Consider the following 15,961-nt stretch of genomic DNA (forward strand, 5'->3'; position numbering starts at 1 on the left):
AGTAGGAAAGAGAAGAACACATTTTGTTCTGATGTCTCAAGATGTCACTTGGGAACAATTTGTCTCTTTTCCTCCCTATCTCTGTCCCGCCATTCCCCCACTCCCAGCCAGGCTGGTCCTGAGACCACAGATAGCGTCATCAGCTCCACCCCTACCCTTCCCCACACGGGTCCACTTTCGGGCTTCCCCACATCCTGTGTCCAGGGCTAAGTCGCTAGGCTGGGAGGTTGTGGGGGGGCGTGGGGGTGAGGGGTGGGGCTACAGCAGACGGTTTCTTCTCTGTGACAATCAGGGGGTTAGGAGAGAAGCCAGGGGTTCTTGGCTAGCCCAAGCCTCAGATCCGGTCGCCTTTACTGTCTCTGACTCGGGCTGAGAAGTTCAGCTTGTTCTTGAAGCGTCAGCTCCGAGAGGACAGAGATTCGTCCGTCTGGTTCAGAAGCTCACAAGCTTTCAAAATAAAAACCACCACTGGCCCCTGATACATTTACTTTCGGAGGCTCCATCCAAATCCCACGGAACCTACTAAAAGGTGCTCTGGTCCCATATTGAACGTCATTTTGAGGTATATTTCAAAAAAGGGTTTTCAGATAATTATGACTGTGAAATTATCGAATTATAGTTAAGGCATTTAATTTAAAATTGACTTTAATTTCTTGAAAGGCATCATGTATACTCGGGAATTCTTTGGAATGAGGACACCTCCACCAACAAATTGCTTTCCAGTATCATGGAATAGTCATGAATTCCAAGTTTTCCATAAATAAACTTCCCATAAGATTATATTCGGCTCACATTAAGCTATGTCATTTTAGTTTCAACTCTCTAGTCTTTTCAAAATAATTTGGAGCCTTGAACATTTCATCGGTCCCAGACACTCTGCCTTTGTGACTGAAAGAGTGAACAGCCAGGCACCTGGCACACAGTGACTCCTCAAATACTGTTGATGAGAGGTAAGAAAATGAAATACAATGGTCTGGAAACATGAAAACAATGCTAACATCCCTTGTAATAAAGACTGCAAATTAAAATGAGATACTATTTTTATCGTTCGATTGGCAAAGATCAAAGAGTGGCTCTTGGTGTGATTTAGTGCAATTTTTTGGAGGGCTATTTGTAATATTTATCAAAGTGCAAACTGCATGTTCCCTTTGTTCCATACTTCAAGGAATCTAGGTTCCTGCAAAAATACAACAATGCTTGGAAAAAGACTTTCATGGCCATGAAAACTGGAAACAGACTAGAAGTTGAACCACAGAAGGCTGACATACAAATGGTGGGACACCCCCACTGGAATAGTACATAGTCATGGAAGAACGGTGCATGTGTTGGAACAAATAGTGTTAAATAAAAAAAAATCAAGATGCAGAACAATGTGTAATGCATTTTTTCTTTTGTGATAAAAGGCAAATAATATATGGGTACATACGTGTATTTATATTTATGCACTAGGAAGTACCTAGAAATAATTTGAAGGAGACTTAGACACTGGGCCGAATGGTTGTCTCTGAGAGAGAAACTGGGAGGACTGAGGGAAAATTGCTTTTCACTTTTGCTGTATTTTTTAAACTATCAGTATATATCTCTGTTTTCACTCAAAACAATAAAGTTATAACAAACAGATAAATGCCTGTGGAATAAAATAAATAGAGCAAATAAATGAATGAATGCATGAATTCTAGGTGCCACACGGAGGAAGGAATTACAGGGCAGCCTGGAGTCCAAGGGGCTCCTGCCACTCAGTGAAAGAGACCCACAGAAAAAAGCAGAAAGTCCAACAGTCTGACTGTGGGAGTGGGGGAAGGAAGGAGTCTGGAGGCTTTCTCCAGGAGGGCCTGAAGGATGGAGAAGGCTGGGCAGAGGGAAAGGAGTGGTGGGGGAAGGTTTGTGGGGCTTTGTCCTGGGAGGGCTGTTTCTCTGCCCATGTCCCTACCCTGGGCTCCTCTCAAGAGTATACATCTATTTCAAGCCTGGAAAGCCCCAGCCCCTAGCATGATGCCTAGCATATAATTTGTGGCAGTAAATAGTGGTTGACTGAATGCATGGAATCAGTCACTGGTTAATCCAGGCTACAATCTTAGTCACTCCTGTCCCTTCCCCAAACACCTCCCCACCACCCAACAACAACAAAGGACTCCTCAGGGCTTCGGTACAGTGTGCAGGCTACCCACTGCACAACTCCAGGTGGTGCCGTGTTCATAGACTGGCATGCGGGTGATGGCACCTGAAGTTGTAGGACATGGTGTATCTGTGAAATACTGTTTTTCTTCTTCCAAGCTCAGGGGAACCGAAGCCACATTGAGAGTAAGATGGGGAGGGAAGGGGAAGCTCCATCCAATTGCTGCAGGCTTCCCCGACCCTCTTCCCCTCCAATTCCTAAGGCCCCTTCCTTCCTTTGTTCCTCTCTAATTTGGGCTTGAGGTGACTTAGCCAAATCTGGCCAATTCTCTGTCCCTTGACAGCACAGTCTGGAAATTGCTGTATGATCTTGGACACATCCCAGGACCTCAATGGGCCTTGGTTTCCCCAGCTAAGAAAAGAGTAAATGTGTAGGGAGCAATTTTTGATGACTCTCCTTGGCTTGCAGGAACCTCATGAGGATGAAAGTTTGAAGGAAGCATCCTTATGGGGTGTGGCATTTTCAGAGGGGACAAGTCCCACATCCAGTCCAGTTCTGCCCTCTCCATGCCTCCAGGCCTTGACTTAGCTTGGGGGCAACATCCTGGAATGGGAGGAGCCTATGTGGGGAGCAGGAGCCCCACCAAGTCCTGACCCTGGCGCTCTCCTGATCAGTAGCACTGTGTGATCAGTAGCACTCCTGATCAGTCAGCTTAGTGAGTATCAAATGCTAGCCTGAGTCTGTCACGGCTTGTTCGTTTTCTCTTTAATTTCTGTAAGTTTTGTTTTATTCTTTCTTATTACAAACAGCACATATTTATGAAATTCCAGAGCACTAAGATAGGTAATGTACTAAAAGAAACCAACCCTTACTGGGAATCGTGGCTAACTTGGTTTCGGTATCTTTCAATTCTGATATAATTTTGAATTTACAAAAAAGTTGCTGGTATAGTACAGATCTGGGATACCTGTTATTCAGATTTATCAGCTGTTTACTTGTCCCTTTTGCTTTATTTCTCTTCCTCTCTGGACATGTGTGTACCTGTGTGAGTGTGAGTGTGTATGTACAATTTCTTCCCAAACTTTGAGAAAAGCTGCAGACATCGTGCCCTTTTACTTCTAAATGCTTCAGGGTGTGTTTCCTAAGAACAAGGACATTCTCTTAAATGTAAGACTTATACAAGCCCTGCAATGACCAAAATCAGGAAACTTAGCATTAACAGTATTATCTAGTCCACAGTGCATGTTCAAAGTTAACTGTGTCACGAACTTTTCATAGGTTTCCAGCGAAAGTAGAAAACTCCAGACAAGTTTTTCTTAAGGCTAATATATATTTAGCTTAAAAATTGTGCTTAATTCTAAAATCAAACTTCCCCTGTCCTTTCATTTTTATTGGTGTTGAAGATGTCCCCTCTTCTATGAAACAACAGTGAGAATAGAAAGTGGTTTATTTGTTATCTCCTTTTGATATTTGTACTTGGAAAATAAAAAGTAGGCAATCCTGTGATAGTCCTTAAACTTCTTTGCGAGGACCCCAAGGTGTGGTCCCCCCCGAGGGCCAGTGTTCTCTGATTCCAGATGAGTCAGATCAGGGGAGACTTCCTGAAGCCCCTCTGACAGCCCAGCTGCTCCTAATGCTGCAAGTGGGATGAGATAGGCAGCCACAGGCCCTGGCCCTCCAAATATTCTCTCCACAGCACAGTGCGCTTTTATCTTTTCTCTGGCTCTCCAGCATCTCTTTGGAGCATCCCTATTTTGTGAGTCTCATGGGGAGGCAGAGTCCTTCTCCCACTCTAGAAACCAGACCTCACTTTCCCAGCCTCCTTTGCAGCTGCACTACAGGCATGTGACCTGGATCAGCCAATCAAACACACCCACCCATGAACTCTGAATCTGAACAGGTGATACAAGGAAGCAGAGATGGGATGCATCTGTGAGAATCGGAGCGGCAGTGGCAGGAAACTTTTCAGAGGCGGTGGAGCTCCCGGGCCAAATGTACTGTTGTCCTCCCTCAGCTGGTCCTGGGGTGTGGTTTGGGCTGGTGTTCCGGCCGTGGTGCAGTCCCCCCTGTTTTCTGAGCCTGGCTCTTCAGCCGGCCCAGGAGTCTGTGAGCTTTGCTTGCAACCAAGAATCCCGACCAGTAAGTCAGTATCATGGGAGTAAAGAAGAGCTGCAGCCTGGAGTGTAGACACTGGGACCTGGTGAGCAGAGACTGTCCGGGGTGAGCAGCTACAGAGGAACTTGGTTTTCTTATTTTGGAATGTGGATGGGATACCCTGTCTAGGTGCTTGGTGGGGTAGCCCAGACAGGAAGCGCTGTGGGTGAGGGGTAGGAGGGGTGCAAGAGGAGAGGGCCTGGAGACTAAGGATGGTCCTGGGGGAAGAAAGATGAGCTCAAGGAAGGATGGAGGGGGTGCCTGTGTAGGAAGAGACAGCCAAACTAGGTCACATGGTTCCATCTGCCCCAAATATTTCTCTTTATTTTACTTTTATATATGTCAGACAGTATATTGGTTAATAAAATAGTCTGGAGATGTATACTGTTGTCCTCATTTTATGTATAAAGAAAGAGTGGTACAGAGAGATGAAGTAACTTGTTCAAGATTAGAAAAACAGAAAGGGGCAGGGCCAAAATTCAAAACCTTGGTCTGTCTGACTTCAACAATGATGCTCTTAAGAACCTAAACAGATGCTCAGATTAGGTATCAACCTGTCTGCATCAATCCCTGAGTTTTTATATGCTTCCAGTGAGAACTTTAAGTAAAATATTTTTCCTGTTAGCACTTTGTGAGGCAATTTAGTTGAGTAATAAAATCTGGGGTCTGCTCTCTTTGTAAATACCTCCCCTCCCCTCTTCTTCCACCTGTAAAAAAGCCAGGTCTAAACAGATGAGCTGCAGCACACTCGGTTGCCCTTCTCCCTGCCCTCCCTTACCCTCAATACTTGCTGAGCCCAGGTCTGTTCCAGGAGTTTGTTCTTCTCCTTCTGGGCTCAGGGTTAGTACTGAGGCCATAATAGTGGCGTTTCCCCCTTGTGTGGGATAGATTCAGGCATTAGATACGGCCCAATTCTGGCCAATGAGTAGTGAGGGACAGTGTCCTGGAGGCTTCTGCAAAAAATTTCCTTGATCTTAAAATGGGGCACAAGGATGAAATGTTTCCTGTTTTTTGTTTTTCATTGTCCTTTTATTGACAGTGTTGTGTAACAGTGTGATGTCTGGTGGTGGCAGCCATCTTGTGACCATGAGGCAAGCTAGCCAAGGACAAGGCAACATGCTGAGCAAGGCAGAGGGGAAGGAAAAGAGGAAATAACCTGGGTCCTTGATGATTATGTTTAACTGCAGGATTAACCTCTGCTGAAGCTACTCTTCCTCTGGACTTTTTGTTCTGTGAGATAATACACATTCCTTATTGTCTAAGCCAACTGAATAGAAGTTCTCTATTTTTGGCCACTACAAACATCTTTATTGATGCATAAGCCATGGGATCAAAAGAATAAACACCCAACATACTAATGTGATATGCTAATAGCTGATGGCAGGGACATTAGCCTTTGGTTAAATGAGGAAAACCTGATTCCTTGACCAAGGGAGGCCCTAAGCATTCCTTTCTCTACTGGTTCATAGGGGAAAGAGCAAGTTAGCTCGGGGCTCTGCACTCTGCATCTTGTCCAGGCATGTGGGAGGGATCCTATCAGAGAAGAGGTCCACGCCTTGCCAGCCAAACTTCTGACTCCCATTTCCTGTAGGGTCAGCAGAGGAAAGCAGCTTTATTTACTGAATCAGGATGGAAAACAGATGTCCAAACACCCTGCTGGGTCCAGGCTCACCCTGGACAGAGGCTGGGACTGTTCTCAGCCCTGACCTGCCCACCAACCTCCTGTTCCCCACATTGAGTCCAGATGTGTCTTTCAAGCTCTAATAATAATTTTGATTTGTTGTGGCTAAGTAACCTCTGCCCTCAGCTCAGCCCTAACTTACCAACTCTCCAAAGTGAAGAATAAGAGTTATTTTATGAAATATTTATAAGGAAGCCCAGGTGGGGCCTAGAGGAATGTGGACTTGAGAAGCAGATCAATTTGGGTTCAACCATAGCCTGGTACCATACCAGCCATGTGACCTCAACCATTGTATCAGTCATCAGCTGCTGTGTAACAGGCACCACAAAACTCAGTGGCTCAAAACAGTAACTGTTTATTTGCTCACCATTCTAAACTTTGGGCAGGGCTTGGTGGGACAGCTCATTTGTTCTCCACAGTGTTGTGTTTTGTAAGTGAAGCCAGATGGGACAATGGAGCATTGCATGAGCAGAGGAGAGATGTACAATATGTGTGTCCCCCCTGTACTCGCTTCTCTATCCCTATATAGATCCTTTTTCTTTCATTCCTTCCTTATTCATCAGCAAGCTGAAGGTAGAAGAGTGTTGGTAGAATGTGACTATCAACAAGTCACTAAGAATCTGGAGGATGTCACTTTATAGAAGCAAATATGTGTTGTTTATTGTTACAATAAAGGAATTGGTAGATGTGCCCAAGCCAAACAGGGGCTGGATGCAGGGTCAGTGGCCTAGAAAGAGTGCTGAAGTTTTGTTTGAAAATGCAGAGTAATGCTGACCTTAATGGTTTAGATATAGATTCTCTGGTCATTGAGCACATCTAGGTGAACCAGTTTGATGTGCCACCAAACCTACAGGGCTTAAAGTTGGATGAACCCCTACATCAGTTCCCCTGCCTCACTGAGCTGACCCTCACTAAAAATGAGCAGGTTGCTCCTAAACCAGAAGAGGAAGCTGCACAGAAGAAAAAGATGTCAGTGAAGAAACAAAAACTTATGGCTGGAAATAAATTCAACCTAAAATAAATGCAAATAAAAATGAAAGCAGAAAAAAAAAGAAAAGAAAGTTGAGTTAGTTTTATGCAGGGTTTCCACTGTTATGGTAAGAATGAAATGCGTAAGCATGTATGAGCTACCGAATATGAATTGCATACTTTTGATGATTCAACATATGAGTTAAATGCTCTTAAATTTGCATTGAAAACTGACATTGAATAATGTTAGATTGAACAGTAAAATTTATGCTAATATTTACAAATCTTAATATTTTCTTGGACCAACATTCAAATAAAAATCACCATGATGCCTTGAGAAAGACTATGGAAGAAAGGACAGCTTTATACTTTAGTACCTCTAAGAACATTTTGTTTCTTGTTTTTTGAACAAGGAGGCCCACGTTTTCATTTTCTTTGGACTCTGCAAATTATGTAGCTGACCCAGGGGCCAGATCTCTCAAGGCCTAGGCCAAAACTGACACAGTATCACTTTTGCTTCATTCTATTGGTCCAGGTGAGTCACAAGGCCAGCCCAGAGTCAAGGGTTGGGGGAAGCAAGGGGAGGCGAATAGACTCCAGGTCTTGAAGGGAGTATTTGATTACAGAGATGGGAGGATTGTTGGTGGCCATCTTTGGGACAATATACAATAAGAGGTCATAACCTTCCTGATCCTCAGGTGTCTCATTTGTATAATAGGAATAATTTTATCTACTTCCCAGGGTTGTTTGAGAGTAAAGGAGTATTGTTCTCCTTTATTGGCCACCATGGAGGTGGCTCATTCAGGGTTGATCCCTCCCCTTTTAAATCTTGCTTTATAAATGCTTACCTATTTGCTATCTTATTTCATTCATTCAATATCTATTGGGTCCCAAGCTGCAGGTACTGTTCTAGAAGCTGGGGATCATAGCAGGGAATAAAATAGACCAAAGTCCCTGCCCCTGTGGAGTTTGTACATTTTGATAAGAGAGACAAAAATGTGATCAAATATGTGGCAGTTTGGGTGGTAAAGGATGCTAAGAAGAAAAAAGCAGGAGAGGGGCCTAGAGAGTGCAGAGGCAGGAGCTAGTGTCCTCTGGAAGGCTTCTGTGAGAGGATGTCGTTTGAGTAAATAGCCATGAGGATGTCCCAGGCAGAGGGAAGAGCCAGCACAGAAGCCCTGAGAGGGGACATCTAGGGTGTTTGCAGAAAAGTGAGGGGCCCTGGATGGCTGGATTTGAGATCGAGGGGAAAGATAAGGGAAGGGTGGGGCAACTCCCTGTAAGACCTGGTATGGATGAGATGAAAACACAGTGGCAGGTTCAGAGGAGAGGGAGGGGGGCCGCATTGTGGAGCACAGACTGTAGCGGGGAGACCAGTGGGGTGGCCTGGCCAGGGTGGTTGCAGGGATGCAGAAGTGGCCAGATCCTGAACAGGTTCTGGAGGTGGAACAGACAGGATTTACCTGTTAACTCACAGGTAAATTGTAAACAACAAATTGTAAATCAATTTGGCATGGAAATTACAACAAATTGTAAATCAATTTGGCATGGAAAGCAGGTGTTAGCAAATTCTCATTTTATAAAAGAGAAAAATCAAACCTTGCAGAGGCTGAGTGACTTGCAAAATGTCATGTAATTGCTGAGTGGTGTCCCTTGACAGGCAGGAAGACTGGGGGGGGTCTGTCTGAGGCTGACTAGTAACAGGCTGTGTGGTCTGCATCTGGGTGCGTCTCTGACGGGCCTTCCTCTGGGTCATCTTATTTGTTATCCCAGGGGACTTCCTCTGGGTCGTCTTACTTGTTATCCCATCTCCATTTGTCCGCCACCGCCACCTTCCATCTCCCATCTCCCATTCTTCTTGTGCTTTGCAGACACATTTCCGTCTTCTCCCAGGCATTTCCAAGGAGCCTATGTGCTTCTGGGACCCAGGGCACCAGTCCATGCCTATGAGACTGTGGGAGTACGTGTGTGACCCTTGTCCTGTCGGCATGCCTTCTGTGAGTGTGAATGTCGTTATGTGAGTGTATGTGTGTATGTGGGTCTGCGTGTGACTGTGGCTGTGTGTGGTGTACCTGGTTGTGAGAATGTGCATGGGTGGGCGCTTGAGAGACTGAGTGTGTGTAAATTTGTGGGTAGTCCTCTCTCCCCTGGATGCATTCAGGTTTGCTCCATCCTGAAAGGCCCGGGTCTAGTCTGCCTCCTCCCTTTTCTAGTTCCTGACCTCCCACTGTCCCATCAGTGGGAACCACCCCCTCATTAGCCCCCAGTCCTTTGTCCGTGTCTGGCTGGTTTAGGGAATGCACACGCCCACAGGCTGTGGGGCAGGGCAGGCCTGCGTGCACACCTCTACCCCTGGTTGCTGTCTGCTTGGTCTCCTGAGGTCTGTGGGCACCCCCTCATCCCCTGTAGGTTGCTTTAATGGGGCAGAGGCAGTGACTTCAGAGGGTCTGCAGGCTGGTCTGGTGGCCTCCAGCAGGCAGAGACAGGTGAGGCAGGTGGGTGCACCCCCAGGTTCCCTTCCCCCCTGTGGGTGGCCAGCTGACTCTTCAGGCAGCAGGACGGAACACACCGCACTCTCTCAGTGAGCACCCAGGGGCTGGCTTGCTGGAGTCCTGGGACCCTAGAGACTTGCCCCACTTAGAGAGGCCTGTGAGCCTCAGGCCTGTCCAGTCCCCTCCTTCTCTTCCTACCCCAGGCCTAGGGCCTCCTCCATGAGCTCAGGCATCAGAGCAGTGCGGGCCCCCTCTGGTCTCTACCCCTTTTCGCTCTCTGCCCCCTTCTTCTCCTGACAGCCCTTTGGCCTCTCCTGCAGGTACTGGAGGGTCCTTTTCCTTTAACCCATTGGAAAGCAGGCCTTTGCTTTCAGCAAGGTGAGCAGATGCCAGGGGGTGTGGAGGCCACTTCAGTCCATCCGCCAGGCCAGCCTGCCCTTCCCTCAGTCCTGACCTGGCATGCTCCTGCCTTGGGGCCTTTGTTCTAGCAGTTTCCTCTGGAGTGTTCTTCCCCAAACCCTGCTTGGCTCCTCCCTCTCCAAGTGTTTGTTGAAATGCTACCTTATCAGTGGGGCCTGTTTGGACCTCCCAGTTTACTGCTGCAGCCCGTGTGCATGCCCACCCCTCTCGTACCTGCTTGCCCACCCAGCTCTCTTCACCTCCCCACCCTGCTCTCTCTCCTCTTTTCCCCATAGCGCCCATCACCTGCTCACATACTCTGAAAGGTATTTGTTCTTCCTGTTGTGTGTCTCCAACACAAGCGTTGGCCCCACAAGGGCAGGCATCTTTGTTTTGTTCCCTGATGTTTCCCAAGCGTCTGAGCTGTGTGGGGCTGGGGCGGTTCAGTTGCTCAGCAGGTGTTTACTGGTTGTAGGGATTAGTGCTGAAAGAAGAGAGAACCTGAGGAAGAACTGCCCTTGGAGGGGCTAGACCTCTGGGCCTGTGGTCAGAGGGCCTGGGCCCTGTGCCTCCCCATGGAGGGCTCCTGGTGGCAGGGGCTGCACCCCCTTGCTGGCCCTACACACGCATGTTGGCGTACACTTGTGCACCCTGCACCATGGCCCCGCCACCCACCCGGCCCCTATGCACGCTCTGCTGACGTGGCTGTGGTTTACAAGCTCCAGAGGTGCAGATTAGAGTCAGTGTGTCCTGTTCTCTGTGGCTGTGGCAGGTGGGGGTGGGGGACAGGATCCGCTGCAAGCAGGCACATTGCAGAGGCCCCTTCTCCTCTTCCTTCACACATGCACACCCATGTACACACAGACAGATGGAGAGCCAGTCAGCCAGGCTGACTGCTTGTAGGCCTCAGCACAGGAACTGGGCACCCATCTGTACCAGGCTGTGCTGTGGAGGGGGACAGAGGAAGCAGCTTGGGGCTCCCTCCCTGAGCCTGAGCCACCTCCTCAAGGGTTTCCTGCCACCCGGCATGGTGGCCAGTTCTTTCCTTTGAGGGTAGTATTGCCCTCTTGCCTTCTCCCATCATACCCACATCCCTGTAGATGGGGTCCTACAGCCTGAGGTGGGGTAGAGCTTGTCTGCCCCTGTGGTCCCTCGTGCACTCACTGGCTGGCGGCCTGGCTGCCTGGCTGGATGGTTCCTGCCACAGCTTCCCAGGTGTCTGCCACCTCCAGGCCCAAGCCTCTGGCCCAGAGTTTTCTCTGCTTTGGGCTGCTCTGGGAATCCCTGCTTTGAGGGCAGTGTGGCCTCCAGAACTGGGCCTCTTGGGTTGAATGTTGTCTCGGTATGACCTTAGGAAAGTCACTTAACTTCTCTGTGCCCAGTTTCCTCCCTGGCAGAACTGTTGCAAGAATTAAATAGGTTCATATATGCAAAGTGTTTAGCACAGCACCTGCTGTGCAAGAAAGTTGTCAGTAAATGTTCACTGTCACTATTATTGATTCCTGCCTCAGTACCAGGAGGAGCCTGAGAAATGGCCTCATTAGGGCTTGCAGCCCAGCTCCGGCCTCCCAGCCTGAGCCGGCAGCTTCCAGGCCACACCGGGGATCCTAATGCAGCAGGCAGGCTGGGGGAGGGAGGCTCACACCTTGGCTGGAAGCCATCTGTGGGCCAGAAATCCCTCAAAGCCCCCTTCCCTGCCTTCTCCTGCAGGAAGAATGCCTGTCCACTGTGCTGCCCGAGTGCCCATAGTCCCTGCTTTCTGGAGCCTCAGTTTCCTCAAGTATGAAAGGGGATAAAAACTACCACACTGTAGGATTAAAGTCACATGAAGTTGTGGATGGAAAGTCCTGGCTGTGGCAGCCAGTCGGGGCTGACTATGGTCATTGCCCACCCGCAGGCCCGGCAGGTCCTGCTTGCTGTCCTGGGGCTCCCCGCAGGGCCCAGGAGCACAGACTTGGGAGAGGCCTACTGACCAGGGAGCGCCCGAAGGGACTTGCCACCTCCCTGCCTTGGGCTTTGGGAGTTGAGAAGGGAGCAGGAAGACTGGACCTTGGGGGTGGGCTGGGGTGCTCACCCAGAGCAGCCTGAATGAAGGAGGAAGGAAGAGGATGAGCTGAGCACAGAGGAAGTGGAGAGCTGGGCCATGCTGTGACAGTTCAAGGGCCTGCACCACAGTTCCCCACCCCACCCTAATTGCTGACATCAGTGGGGAGTGCATGACCCTGGCCTGCCCCCGCTGCGGTCCCCCAACTTCCCCATTCCCCTGCCTTGGATGTGTGAGGCAGGGTCCCAGCCTGGGGACTCTCTGGGCTATTGTCTGCACATCTGGGCAACCAGCAGAGCTTTGAGTCTCTAGGTGAGATCGCCCTCTCCAGCCGGTTTAATGAAAGGCAACTAGTAATAGTACCTCTTTACCCCAGCCCAATTGCCTTGCCTCTCCCAGTGTGGCCCTAGGTATCTATTAAGCACCTGTTACATACCAGGTGGTTCCATATCCACAAACTCATTTAATCCTTCACAACACCCTGAGGGAGGCATTTTGCAGATCAGGAAGCCAGCTCAGAGAAGCTAAGTGACCTGCCTGAGGTCACACAGCTTGTAGGCGCCCTGAGTTGGCCTTCTAACCCAGGCTCCTGTCATGAAGTTCCTCATGCCTGTGGGTGAATGAATTTGTGTTGGAGGAAACCTCAGAAAGCCAGTGAACCTAGGCCTCTTGTTTGTCAAGGAGGAAATGGACACCCAGCACTGGGAAGTGAGTGCCCCAGGCCATGCCACATGCCACATGCTCCTGGCAGACCCAGGCAGGATTAGAGAACTTTCTTTTGGCATTGGATGCCTGGCAGGAGGGCTCTGCCGGGAAGGCTCCTTCCTTCACTCCTGCATGTTGCCACCACTCGGAGGCTACCTTGTCAGAGAGAAGCCTTTGTGGACAGTCTTAGCTGAAGTAAGGCCTATCATCTGCCACTTCTTTGCCTGCCCTTATTTTTCTTCATGACACTCACTGTCACTTGCAGTTTTATGTATCAAATTATTTCTTTATTGTTCTCCCCCTCCACCCCACCAACTAGATTGTGAATTTCATGATCTCAGGAAGGGTCTATCTTATTTCCTTGCCTAGAATAGTACCTGGCACAAACTCAATTTTTGGTGGAAAGAGTGAATGAAAGAAAGGAGTCAGGTGGGAAAGGACTCCCTAATAGGGGAAAGTTTATCCTAATAGGGGAAAGTTGCTGTCAAGGCAAACTTATTAAGGGCAAGCTAAATAAATATTTCTAGATGGAGAAGGAGAGAGAGAAGTCATTTAGAAAAGGAAAGGAGCAGGACCTCTATGTACAGCCATGAGGTCTGGCACATAGACTAAAGTGAATGGTGCTCCCTCCAGTTGTATAGTTCTCAACCTGAACAACTGTACATGGCACCCCTGAGAATGGGGAAGAACACAATAGTTTTGGTCCCTTCATCAGGACCTGAGGGAGAGAGTGAGTGGTGAGTGGAGGCAGCTCTACAGGTGCCTGTAGCAGAAGGAACAAGCTGTACCTCCACCAGAGCGCCACGTGGTTGTGGTTAGCAGTTTGCCATCCAGTGGCATTGTCTCCACAGACAGTGTCTAACCAGGGGGAGCAACTGTTCTGCTGTTAGCAATCTCCAGTACCTGGAGCACCAAGCAGTAGACAGGTTGGAAGATCACCCTGACACACCCTACAAACCCACACTCCAAACACTGTGGACGCAGATAATCACAACAGCAGGGAGGGAGGGCTGTTTCCTGGGCCAGCTGTGAGACATGGAGGCGGAGGACACTGTGTTCTGAGGTCTCTGCGCTGAGCAGAGGACTGGATGAGGAACCTGCCTGGGCCCCTTCTTCCTCCCCAGCCCCACGGGCTGGGCACAACAACAATCACTCTGTGACTGTGGGGCCCCTCTTCGATGAGTCACCTTGCCCACAGCGAGCCTTGCTGGGCGATGTTATCAGCTCCTTGGCTTGCTTGATTCCTTGGTTGACATCACCACCACCTCCGTCTTCTCCTTCTCGGCACTGCAGCCCGCAGCCTGGCACATCCTGGAAGGGAAGGTGGTACAGGTCTCCTGCCAGAAACTATCAGGGCAGGTAAACTGGGACCCTCAGTTGCTTGGCCTTTAGCCTCCAGGCCCTGGGCCTAGTTTCTTGCTTTGCTGCATAGGGGCCTCGGTTTATCTCCTAAGCAATGCTGTCGAGTCAGGTCCTGAGACCCACTTTCCCCCTCCTCCTGCACACTTATTCTCCCTCTCCTAGTTCAGATGTGGGCCAAGCTGCTTGCCCTTCTGTGTGTCCAGCTGTATTCTTGGAGAGCAGCCCCCAGGTCCAGTCATCTGCTGGCTCAGACATTTGTTGCTAGAGTCCTCCTTGTGCAGGCCTAGCTGCCTCCAAGCCTTTGTGAGGGGCCTTTGGAGTCACAGGCTCTTCCAAGCTCAGGCTGGGCTGCTGTGCTGGCCTTCTGCCCACCTCCATCCAGCCACTCGGCCCCAGGACCTTGCTCCCTCAAGGCCCCCAACTCCTTCCTGTGCTGCCATCCCCTTGGGCAGCCTCCTGGGAGCCTAAGCCAACCCTTGCCCTCTGTAGGCAGGCGTTCCCTCTTACCTCCGCCTTACCTGTCAGCCTTCTCAATGCTGCCCTGTGATCAGTGGCATATGGAAATTGCCAGGGGGTCAGTAGATGGTGACAGAGCTGACTAGATACACATGCTGTTTTATTTCAGCCTCACCCTGGTCTCCTCCTCTGCAGACCAGTGGGATGAGAAGGGAAGGCTTTAGCTCCGCTCCCCACACTGTCCTACTCTGCCACCTCCCCACCATGTGAGAGGGACAGCAGAGCAGGTGAGGCTGATCTCAGCCTCAGAGGCCGGCTCTCAGTCCATGATGAGAGGCTGCTCAAGCTTGACAGGTCCAGGAGGCAGGCAATAGGGGAAGTGGGTGGGGTTGGGCAGAGAGAGGGGCCAACCCTTTGAGCCCCAGCAGCACCCTCTGTGGTCCCAGGAGGCAGCTCCTCAAATGTCACCTCCTGTGCCAGGGAAGCAGGGGGTGGTGGTGTGGGGGAGATTTCTCAACCCCAGTCACTTCTACTCTAGTTTTTGATCAAAATGAATTGTTCTTAGAAGGAAAAAACAAACAAAAAACCCACCCCTGAGGTCACTCCTATTATCCAGCAGATGTCCAGAGCAGAGAGCATACCTGAGCCCCAGCTAGTTCTCCCCACCACCGTAAGAAAGCCCGCCGAGTTCTGCCTGGCCCCTCTGCACCCGAACACAGGCAGCTGGCTGCCCGGTATCCAGGACATTGTAGAATACTGTTCCAAGTAATGCTGGGCTCTGAGACAGCCATGGAGGAGCCAGCCTGGACTCAGACCCACGCACCCCAGTTTCACTGGGCCTCTGTTTCTCCATCTGTCGAATGGGGGAAACCATTGAGGAACCAATGAGATAATAAATGTGAAGATGCTTAGCAGTGTTCACTAACCAGCCAAGGGGCTGGTAGAGAGGCCAAAAGGGAATCAGGGAGATTTTCAGAGAGGAGGCCACACCTCAATGATTTAAGGACATGAAATCAGTCGACTACATCTTTTCTTGAATCGTTTAGGTTCCCTTTATTCCTGAATTGAGTTATTAATGCTGTCAATGATGTGCACACAGTGAGAATGATGGGCACCATTGCTGAACTCAGCCTGTGGTCTGCTCAGACCCTTAGATCACTTTTCAAATTTGAGAACACAGAGTCCTTGGTTTAATCTAGTGGGTGTTCTGCTGTAGTACTTCCCTCCTTGGCCACAGACCCAGCTCAAGTTCTAGTCAGCCCTGACTGGTTTCCTCATTTGGAGAGTATAGCCTGGTTTTTTCTGTAGTGTGAGCCCTTATCCCCCTTTGTCCCTAAACCCAAAGCTCACTGCACTTACCCAGCCCACACATACCTCAAATTCATTTATCCCAGGCTGAACTTTCTTTCTCTCACCAGTGCCTTCTTCCACTTGGGTGCTAGATCTTACTTAGTTCATGGTAAGATTCCCCATCACTGAAGCTGGAGGCTGAGTCATCCTTAACCACTGCTTTCTGTCCACCACATCTGACTCACCATCTCATCTAGTGGAGTCTAACACTTTGGTATCTTGAATCTTCATCA

The 15,961-nt window shown here is 49.4% G+C and overlaps 1 long non-coding RNA gene and 1 pseudogene across 1 annotated transcript; one reads left to right on the top strand and one right to left on the bottom strand.

Annotated features, from left to right (window-relative positions):
• The first annotated feature begins 5,356 nt into the window (after window positions 1-5,356).
• Window positions 5,357-8,353, top strand: LOC118932249 (60S ribosomal protein L17-like; annotated as a pseudogene).
• Window positions 8,354-10,301: 1,948 nt separating this feature from the next.
• Window positions 10,302-14,753, bottom strand: LOC130682601 (uncharacterized). Its single transcript, XR_008995864.1, has 3 exons — window positions 14,441-14,753; window positions 13,748-13,871; window positions 10,302-11,210 (listed from the first exon to the last, which is right to left on the bottom strand). It is a non-coding gene; the product is annotated as an uncharacterized LOC130682601 (long non-coding RNA).
• Window positions 14,754-15,961: the final 1,208 nt, after the last annotated feature.

Source organism: Manis pentadactyla, chromosome 2 (assembly GCF_030020395.1).
Source record: "Manis pentadactyla isolate mManPen7 chromosome 2, mManPen7.hap1, whole genome shotgun sequence".
In the NCBI taxonomy this organism is placed as follows: Eukaryota; Metazoa; Chordata; class Mammalia; order Pholidota; family Manidae; genus Manis; species Manis pentadactyla.